Genomic DNA, 11,921 nt, shown 5'->3' with positions numbered 1-11,921 from the left:
TCCAAGACAATGTTATTACCTTTTTTGAGGTGCTTTCTCAACATTTCCGAAGTTTAAAAGATCGCCATGCAATCACAGTCGCTTTGATGATTGGGCCCTTTTTTAAAGTTTCATTTTGGAATACTATTATCATGATTATCAACGGAAACAAGTAATAGTGCAGAAGAAATTATAAAAGTTTACCTAAAATAAAATAATAAAAAAATAGTCTTTGCACCCTATCAGTAATGGTTAAGATAATCTGGGTGACTATTAAAAACAGGAAGACTAACTTGGAGAGGTGCTACCTCAAATGCCAGATTTACACTAACATGACTAAGACTATGTCCTACACATTTATCGATTGTTCGTTGCTTAACATCCAGTGACAAATATTACATGAATGATCAGAACAAATGTTCTGCACATAGATTTTGTCTAAAATAAAATAAATAGTTCAGACGGAAAATGTTTAGGGAAAGATCTTTGAATTTCAAAAGGCAGGATAGGGTATGGTATGTTTTGCGTTGTCACGTCGCAGGAAGGCGTCAAACCAAAAAATACACACATTTGTCTATTTAAATATGTACCTTCTCGACAATCATTAGTCTACGACTCTATAAAATGGTACAGACATATGACTTATTTTTCAACTTCCTGATATTTTTTTTTCACAAAATCACCTCTAACAACAACCACAGACATTCAAGCAACCCGGTATTTCGCCAAACGAGCATAAGCCAGTATTGCATTGCCCCTTTTCAACTGCACTCAATAAAGGTTTCTTAGATACTTCCCTAAAAAATGGGCTAACCATATTTGTATTATTGTAAACTAGTAACATGTGTAAAGTGTACAGGGTTCAGCTGACCATATTACAGTCTTAACATGAATTCAATCATGATTAGTTAAACAAGCAAGACTTTTTAGCTTTCGTTTATGTTTTTTAATAAAACTTTGTGTGCTGGATTTAAAGATGTTATTACTTTTTAAACACAGTATATAAAAAAAAATATCTTCAATAATAGTTGCTTTGGAATATTAAATGTAGTGAGTTCTATTTTCAGAATAATCATATTTGGAAAAGAAACACTTCTGACACATTGCCTTTCTAACCAATGAACATAGACTAATTCTTATGTTTAAATAAGGTTAAAATAAGTACGAGCTCTCGTGTTGGTCCTTAAATATGAATTCCAGGAGGATATATGTACATGTAGGTAGCCAATGGAAATTTTCGAAAAAGGTAAGGTTTCAGAATAATATTTCAGTATTTTAGTCAGAGTTTCGTGCATATATAAATCAAATTAGATTAAAATAAGATTTATGGAAAAAGCTTAGGATTATTTGGTCGGCAAATTGCCAAAAAATATCACAAGGTCCTAAGAGCTACGCTTCTGCAGCTAGGTTTGAGGCATGCACATGCAAATCAACAGAAGGGTAAGTGCAGCCATTTAAAAAAAACAACATAAAAAGCCTTCATATTCGTTGTTTAAATCGTCCTTGGTTGCATGTTTGGTTGGTTTAGTTCATTGTTATTTACAAAACTCAAATACAAATCAAATGGTGCAAATATTACTACAAGATTTAAAGGTAAAAGGTATATTGCATAATTAGTGTTTTCAAGAACAGCAAATAATTCCGCTTCAATGGTAAATACCAAATGAACAAATAGTATAAAAAAGAAGATGTGGTATGATTGCCAATGAGACAACTATCCACAAAAGACCAAAATGACACAGACATTAACAACTATAGGTCACCGTACGGCCTTCAACAATGAACAAAGCCCATACCGTAAAGTCAGATATAAAAGGCCCCGGTAAGACAATGTAAAACAATTCAAACGAGAAAAATAACGGCCTTATTTATGTAAAAAAATAATGAAAAACAAATATGTTACACATAAACAAACGACAACCACTGAATTACAGGCTCCTGACTTGGGACAGGCATATACATAAATAATGTGGCGGGGTTAAACATGTAAGCGGGATCCCAACCCTCCCATAACCTGGGACAGTGGTATAACAGTACAACATAAGAACGAACTATAAACATCAGTTGGAAAAGGCTTAACTCATCAGTACTTTGGTCTCTGATGAAACATATTGGTAATCACACCACGTTTCCAAATCTTTTATTATAAAATCGATTAATCAAAGATCCTCGATCGATACAAAGACAACAACACGACGAAAATATTAAACAACGAAAAGACATTAATTAGGTTTAGGGACACTGCATTTGTATATGATATATATATCACCGCGCTGAAGTACGTCCATTATTCATAGTTCATTATTCAAAATTCAATAATGAATAATGAAAAAGTTCACTATTCACTATTCAATGTTAAAAAATGAATAATGAATAATGAAATAGTTTATGTTTCATAATTCAACTTGAAGCGGTGAACAGTAAAACAATTGACTGTATCACTTTAGTTATATCCCGTATTTCTAAATTCGTCATTTTGGTGTTAATATCAGAAAATAGAATAAAAATACTCTTTAGATTTATGATTTTATTTATTTATTTAGTTTCGGAGGATAAACAAGTGGGTTTTCCTAACTATTTTTAAAAGAAATTCCTTGGTTCAATGTATGGACGACCTGAATACCAAAACATATATCAACATTGATCTTTACGTGGTATTTTTTTTTAATTTTCACTGGATCTTTCTATTATTCATCCTTTCATTATAGACATAACAAGTCGATTGTGCCGCAATGACCAAAATACGCGTGAAAATGAAGAAATAGCCAATTTTGTATAATGAAATGGATATTTTGAATAATGAAATGGACTGATGCGACCCTTTAGCCCCTAATTATAGATATACATCATACCTCATTCGAAAGCTTATTGAGAGAGGAACAAAAGGTATATAGTCAATGTGTTCCGCAACGAATATTAGAGGAGTAACGAAGGACTTAAATATCAAAATACGCGTGGACATTGAGAAATATATATATATATTTTGTTTAGAAAACTACCCCTTTACATCGGGGGCACCAGTCATCAGGGTAGAAGTGATGGTGCGTCTATACTATATTATTTACAATTATATACATTATAGTTAATGGTTTCATTATAGAATGTCTTTGAAACAATAACATAAATATGGCACATTAATAAGACAAAAATAGAGATTTCTAAAATACATAATCATAATAAAAACAAGAATGTGTCCTCAGTACACGAATGCCCCACTCGCACTATCATTTTCCATGTTCAGTGGACCGTGAAATTGGGGTAAAAACTCTAATTTGGCATTAAAATTAGAAAGATCATATCATAGGGGACATGTGTACTAAGTTTGAAGTCGATTGGACTTAAACTTCATCAAAAACTACCTTGACCAAAAACTTTAACCTGAAGCGGGACAGACGGACGGACGGACGGACGGACGAACGAACGGACAGACGGACGGACGCACAGACCAGAAAACATAATGCCCCTCTACTATCATAGGTGGGGCATAAAAAGACAATTTATAGAATGTTAAAATATACATGTAATTAAAACACTCATAGACAAATATGACCATGAGCATGTATGAAGCATAAAAACTCAGATCAATCAATATATGATAGTACATACGAGTAAGTTAACTCAAAGGTTATTTTGGTTCAACCATAGTTTGACGTAATCTAAATAATTCTAAGAGATACATTCTTCTATAAACATCATAAAATGAACCAATTTCATCGTTAAAGCATAACCAATATCGCCAACAAAAAATAATACTTGTGCACGTGGCGACAGTTCCAGAAAACTTACATTTCAATCTATTATTAAAAGAGGCAAATAAGGTGAAAAATTTAGACCTGGTTTGTTCAAGAGATGTACACCCGAGCAAAAAATGTTCTAAATAGCATATTTTGAATAATGGAATGGACTGCTGCTACCCGTCAGCTCCTAGTTAAGTAAAAAAGCTGATTGATAGAGGAATAAACTGAGTATAAACAATATGAGCCGCAATGACTATTAGAGGGGTTACGGAGGACCTAAATGCGAAAATACGCGTGAAAATGAAGAAATAGCCAATTTTGAATAATGAAATAGATATTTTGAATAATGGAATGGACTGCTGCGACCCTTTATCCCCTAATTATAGATATACATTACACCTCATTCGAAAGCTTATTAAGAGAGGAACAAAAGGTATTAGTCAATGTGTTCCGAAACGGATATTAGAGGAGTAACGAAGGACTTAAATATCAAAAAACGCGTGAACATTGAGAAATAGCTTATATTGAATAATGGAATGAACTGCTGCTACCCGTCAGCTCCTAACTAAGTAAAAAGGTATACACCAAATTAAAGCTTATTGATAGAGGAATAAACTGAGTATAAACAATATGAGCCACAATGACCATTAGAGGGGTTACGGAGGACCTTAATGCAAAAATACGCGTGAAAATGAAGAAATAGCCAATTTTGAATAATGAAATGGATATTTTGAATAATGGAATGGACTGCTACGATCCTGTAGCCCTAATGATAGATATACGTTTAGGGGCTCACTGAAGGACCCCTCCGGGTGCGAGAATTTCTCGTTGCTTTGAAAACCTGTTGGTGACCTTCTTCTGTTGTCTGCTCTATGGTCGGGTTGTTGTCTCTTTGGCACATTCGCCATTTCCATTCTCAACAGTATTATACCTTATTCGAAAGCTTATTAAGAGAGGAACAAAAGGTATATACTTCATATATGTTCTGCTACGCATATTAGAGGAGTAACGGAAATACGCGTAAATATTTAGAAATAGCATATTTTGAATAATTAAATGGACCGGTGCGACCCGCCAATCCCTTATTAAATAAAACATTATACGTCTTTTTGAATAAGTGGTTGACGTGTCGCAGCAGTCCATTCCATTATTTAAAATAAGACAGTTCTTAATATTCACGCGTTTTTCGGACATATAAATAATAATGATAATATCTTTTTTAAAGAAATTAACTGATTTGAATTAAACCAATTTTCAATAAGGCCCAACTACATGAATAAAACATAATTAATCTCCTTTTACACACATGTAGAAAACGTCGGTGGTTGGGGTTGATGGGGAAAAGTGAGGGGTTTGGGTCGAGAGAAAATGTGTCTTTGTGAAAGAAAGAAACAAACACACAAAAAAAATCCACAGATAGTATAAACACAATGGATTGCAAGATTACAAATATATATGTCTGATCAGAGAGATAATACGGCGCAACAGGTAGAAATTCTTGAAAAACTGGCCGCTGTCAAGGCCAAGCGAGAACAGCGCTGCAATGATGAGGAAATTCTCAAATGGCGAGAAGTAGGTCAGGACTCACCCTGGAGTGTTAAAGATATTAAAGATGTTGACACGAAGTTTGAGTCCGCAAAAGTTATAACCTTGTGCTGGAAAGGAAAAACTATTCGCACTTGGGGATGTGAGAGATTAAACAAGCAACTGACCACCGTGCGCGTAAAGAGAGAGACCGATTGGTCTCGTGAGCTATGGGATGAAAAAATCCAGATGCAACAGGTACGATTACCACGACTTTTATATTTTTTGATAAGGACGGTAGGATTGAAAGTATTAGGATATGATTTTTTTAAGGCCCGAAAATCAGGTCTAAAAAACATTGAATTTGGGATGGTGGTTTAGGGTGACCTAAATTGATTTTTTTTTATTGTTAGGATAAAGACATGGATCCAATAGCTAACATGGAATTAACTGTTGAAAACGTCAAAGCCCTCAGAGGTATTGCCAAAATGAACCACCTTCGATGGAATTCCCGGTTGAGAAAATATCATTTGTTTAAGTTGATTGTTACGAAGACTAATTTTAAATTTAAGCGTCGTCCCAAACCCCTTACGAGGAAGGAGATTATTACCCAGGCAAATCAACATGGGTTAAAAGGGGTTAGCAGGCTATTGAAAGATCAACTGCTGGAAAAGGTGTAGGAAAAGATTCGGGAAGATAGGAAAACCATTGGGGTAAAATTGAGGTACATCCGCCGAACAAAGCCTATAAAGATGTATTTACTACCTCGAAGATGACCCCCATTATTGACATGGATATGAAGACCTTCCTTGAGGTCTCTCAGTCATCCCTACGTGTTGGAGATGCTGACAACGGGAAAATCGCTGGAACATGCAATCTTCTAGCTCTATAAATAAATGGATAAGTTTGGATCCCATGCAATAAAGCGCGTTTCCGTCTGGCGGATGCTACAGGATTTAGATATGCACGACAATCTCATTACTAGCCTAGGATATCCCACGGACAGCGTGGATGCTGTGATAAAACGTTGGGTGAACCAACAATTCAAGGATTTAATGAAGGACATCTATAATTTAGAATCGGAGTATAATCAGCAAGAAATGGAAATCAAAGATCTCACCAAAAAACTGATTGCACTGAAAAGTAGCAATGTGGACAAGTCGGAATTCTCGGTGGAGTAGAGCTCAATATCATGCTTTTGGAGCAGCTGCTGTACATCCTTGTTGTAGAACTCGGTACCTTTTTCTGTCAACAATTTTTCGGGAACGCGCTCCTTGAACACTGCTTAGGAGGCATACTGCACCGTCACACCTTTATTGTTCTTGAGGGGTATTAACATGATTAAACAACCGTATTTGGAGAACACTTCAATAATGATCAGAATAAATTTGAATCCCTTGTTATCACAAAGAAGGCACTCATTTATGTCAACGAGATCAGCAACCAAATTTTCATCTATTCCACACAACACCACTCGACGCCTCTGAAAATTGCGTGCGGTTGTATCCTTGTGCTGGGCATAACAGAGATCGTGGTGATATGCAGTCTGGTCAACTCGATTAGTGGGTTTTGATAGGCCTTCGGTGTACCATCGAGGAGGAGTCGCTTGCCAACCTTGGTTTCCGGTCAGATGAAATTTTGCCCTGGCAGATGCATTTCTACAGGCAACCGGTTAATCATCTTGTTCATGAACCCAGAACCTGTGGCAGCGATAAATTGGGACTTTTTGGCACCGCAAACCTTAAAATGACCAACCTTCCTCCAACGTCCATTGCTGGTCACTGCCTCGCATAGATTTATATTGTCCATCTTCCTTCGACATTGCATACAAATCATTGCTTTCTTTAAAGAAATTGACGTTGAAAACCTTTCTTATAGCGATAATACCACCGAGAGAAGCAACCACTATCTCCTATCACAGCGATCGATCCGAGGGTTGATCATTGGAAAATCGGATTGTGATAAAACGATCCTGTGAGATAGATGGCTTGACTACGATCGGTTGTATGTGTTTAGAAAATCGCTTCACCAACTCATCTACCAGCTCCTACGGCGAGTCCTGGAAAAGGGAATTTCCAAGAAAGACATTCGAAACCTGATGCAGTGTAAATCACCCTATTCGTTTATCGATGTGGTTGATCTATTACTACCACCCCGACGCACCAGTGGAATCGATACTTTTTATCTTCGAGCAAGGGAGCGATGTACCAGAGTCTCGAGAGTTGGATTCCGCCAGCAAAAATTTATGGTGTTTGATGATTGGATGCTTAGCAAGCAAAATACGTATTAAGACTACTATGTTCGCGATCGTCACAATAATGTTGACTGTTTCTAGCTGTGCCAAAACTACTTCAAACTGTCCCGAGCTGAGCCGAACCCTATGGATTTGTAACCATCGATCTAACGAGCCCTAAGTCAGCAGGGAAATACCGATAAGTTCTATGAGGTATAAGATAAAGAATGGATCAATTCGAAGATTTCTTCTTTTAACTGGAGTATGAAGGATATCTGGACACAGAGGAACCACATCCCTGTAAATGCAAGTTTGAGTGGGATCCAGTCGATCAGAAGAGTATATGTTGTAAATGTGGTCGCGCGATCCCCCACCAAATCTATATAAGTTTAGGTGATTTCGACGCATGGAACTCTGATCGCAAGTATGGTAAGGTGGAGCGCTTTCCCCAACCCTTATGCTCTGACAAGACGATTCGATGCCACCAGTGCACACACCCATGCCAACCGCGTTGACGGTGATGATATTTTCATTGATCGTGTGAGTTACAAAGAAACCCTTGGCCTCTGGGAACTCATGGTGAAAAAGAAACCTGAATCGTTCTAGCCCGAAGACTTTGACGACTTTGCAGAGATCCTCAAAAGTTCCGGTGCCATGTATCAAGGCAATGTGACCATCTCGAGAACCCTGAAGGCGAATAAGAGTTACAAGTAGAAGGGAATCGAGTCCTACATCTACCAGAAGAATAAGTTTGGCAGTGAGCTGCAAACGGTTTTTCTTCCTTCCAACTTCAAGCATCTTCTCAATCGCTTTGAACTGTATGCCGTAGCATATCGAGCAGGAAATATTGGTGTGCGCACGAAATTGTGTCGATTATCGACGCTGTGAAAATGGGTAGGTAATCAGCATCGATTAATATAAGGCGCTTTATCGTAGTATCCTATAAATAAATGTTGCAAATCACGAAAGGTTTCGCTCGAAAGTATGCCTACGGTGGTAGGGGACTGTTTCAAACATGTTTACTTCCTCTGCCGCCAAATTTCTACGAAGTGAGGCCGTGAGTGCTGCCACTAATGCAGCCTTGAAAGGTGTTGAAAAAGGCCGTCGACCATGTGGTTGATAAAGTGACCCGAACCAGGAAACGCAGTAAAACCCCTCAAGAGCCTAGTGTGCAACGCAAGAAGGCAGGGCAAGTTCGGTTGAACAATCTTATCTTCGGCTATGGTATCAAAACCATCCATGATTTCGTCCAACGCTATAAATAAATACATTTTTTTACATCCTTACAATCACCGAAGGGTTGAACTTCGACGACAGTCTTCATGAATATCAGGTACGAGAATACAAACCACAAGCCGGTGCCCAGCTGAACAATTCTGGCGAAATCCGAATCAACATCGAAACCCAGGATTTGTTCCTACACCAAGCCGAAAGCTATCTCGTGGTAGAAGATCGACTTCACAAGAATGATAACACAGCATATGCCAGTGCCGATTTTGTGTCCCTCGCCCATAATGGTATCAAGTATCTCTTCAAGAGCATCAGTTACAGGCTTTCCGGTCAGCATATCGAACATATTAACGACCCCGGCATCGCTACCACTATGCTGGGAATGTTAACCTTCACCGACGACTATCCAAATCACAGGGTCTCAACCAACTGTGGTATAAGGATTCTTCCACCGATGCCGAGGCTTAAAACACTGGATTTGCAGCCCGCCGTGAATATACATCAAGCCCACCAACAAAGGATCGTTTTCGTTTGCCATCCCTCTGAAACACGTTTTCGGCTTTGCAGACGATTACAATAAGATTGTGAATGGATTCAATCATGAATTGTCACTGGTGTGTGACTCAGACGGCAATGCCATCCTAAGAGCCGCTCTCGTCAACGACGTGGCGACAATCAACCTGAGTAAGATATATTGGTTCGTTCCACACGTCCGTCCTTGAAGAGAAACTGCGGTTGTACAAGACCATCCAGAGCAAGAGTAAGATCGGTTGTGGTTTCCGAATGCGACAGTGTGATTTTATATGTGTTCCCCAAAACTCACAGTTCCATTGGCGTCTGTCTGCCAAGACATACATCGTAGCTGTGCAGACCGTTAAAAATAACAATCAGACTCAAACTGCAGCCGTGTTCGACCACTGCCGGATGCGAAATATCTACGTCAACCTCAACGCAGAACGTTATCCAGCAGTCGACTATAATGCAGCTTTTAACGAAAATAGGATCCCCAGAGTATTTAAGGAGGCCTTCGACTTCAGAAAGAAATTCTACATGGACAGTCTCCTCAGAAATGGTAGTATTAATTCCTCCGATTTCATCGACTTGTACCCCTTGTTTGTAATCGATGTGAGTCATCAGTCTGAACGTCTCAAAGAATCTGCGGTAGACATTCAGATCCGGGACGAATTCGCACGCAATGTTCCTGCCAACACCGAAGCGTCTGCACTTATCATTTCCGACAGGATCCTACAGTTCGAATTCAACGGTCAGAAGATAGACGTCGTGTACTAATAGTATTAAAATTCATCTACAACTCCTTTTTGCCAATCGCCCCGCCGAAGTCAATGCGTTCGTGATAAAGGCTGATAAACAACTCAAGTAGCAGTATGACTGTATCGAAGAGTGGAAGCAAAATTATCTGAAAATTGTCTACCATAAATAAATAGACAACACAATGTTGCAGCAAATTACCGATTATACCAACCCCGAACAGGGGTTTTCTTCCATCGTCTCCGGAAACGATAGCCGCATCCTTATCCGATTCAACCCCCTCCCCCCCAAAAAAAAATAAAATAACGCAACTCAAGGAATCCAAGGCCTACGAGATGGCATTGGTGAACCTGGAAACCTATTACTACATACCCAATATTCATGCAGGAAACAATTCCTTCCGTTACCCTCCAGACGAAGGCGCCACCTGGTTTCCCATAGTGTTAAGCACCGGCTCGTACAGTATAGATGGAATTAATGATGAGGTTCGAAGACAAGTCCGTCTCAACAAGCACAACACTAAGATTATCATCGATGCCAACCGCTCGACGCTAAGAGCAACCTTGACACTAGCCAGACTCTGTCAAGTGGATTTTGACGATAAAAACATCCTCAGCACCGTTTTGAGCGACGATCTTACACTTTTGATAGGGCTACAAATGGTTACATCGAGGGTGAAAACATTGTGAATATCATCAGCATTAACAACATTCTGGTGAATAGCGATATCATCCATGGAAGCTATGTGAACGGTTTCCAGCAGTCTTCTTTCCTGTAGTCGATCCTGGTCGATCCTGGTATGGAGATCATTCAAAACACAAAGAACCTAGTATATTTGCCAGTGACCTTACGAACCATCAATCGCATGCAAACGTATCTCACCGATCAAAATGGTTAGCCCATCGATTTCAGGGGTGAATATCTCACCCTCCGCTTTCATCCTCGTGAGGTATGATAAATGACTTATCAGGAACATGGTTTGAACTTGACAAAAGTTCAAGCTGCTAAACTACAACTGGCTGCCAAGAAAGGTTCGTTTGTCCCATGCAAACCTGCAAGGCAAACACAAGATATGGCTCATTTCTAGGCAGGTTCAAAAGATTACCAATCTTCTCCAGAAAGCTACTGGTGGTATGAATCTGGAATTGAGTGCCACCAAAATGAGTGAAACATGCAAAAAGTAGGTGGATTTCTACCTATGCTGGCAGGGCTGGCAATGAGGGCACTCCCCATGATAGCAAAGACCATTCTACCAGCCATGGGTGTTGGGGCCATCAGGTGTCTGGGTGGTGTAGCCGTCAATAAGTCATTGAGATCTGGATTTCACATGAAACGTGATGGATACGTTTGCATAATGAATCCCAGTGGCAACAGTCTCTATCTCAAACCCTCAAATGCCCGGATCACCTTCTTGACTCCACTTGAAGCAAGGTCAGCAAATTCACAACGGGGCCGGTCTGATCTTAGATGCTAACAGCCCTTAAAAAACATTCCCCTCCTCGGTATGTTGCTATAAATTAATGGAATCACTTAGATTCTGGGTATCAGCAGAGTCGAATGTATAAAAAACCAATTCAACGCGGAGATTCATAAATATCAACGTGTCGTAAACACCTACAAAAAGGGACGAAAGATACCAAAAGGAGAGTCAAACTCATAAATAGAAAATAAATTGACAACGCCATGGCTAAAAATAAAAAGACAAACAGACAACTAATAGTACAGAAGACACAACATAGAAAACTAAGACTAAAAAACACTTACCCCAACAAAAACTTGGGGTGATCTCATGTGCTCCGGAAGGGTAAGCACATCCTGCTCCACATGTGGCACCCGTCGTGTTTATAATGTTATAAAAAAATCCGGTAAATAGTCCAATTTGGTAGGTAACTTTCGTGAAAAGAGAAAGGGTACTGTAATTACGACATAAGGACCATATCCGATATCAT

Source organism: Mytilus edulis, chromosome 8 (genome assembly GCF_963676685.1).
Source record: "Mytilus edulis chromosome 8, xbMytEdul2.2, whole genome shotgun sequence".
Taxonomy (NCBI): Eukaryota; Metazoa; Mollusca; class Bivalvia; order Mytilida; family Mytilidae; genus Mytilus; species Mytilus edulis.
The sequence above is the reverse complement of the archived record's forward strand: the minus strand, read 5'-3'. Positions refer to the sequence as shown.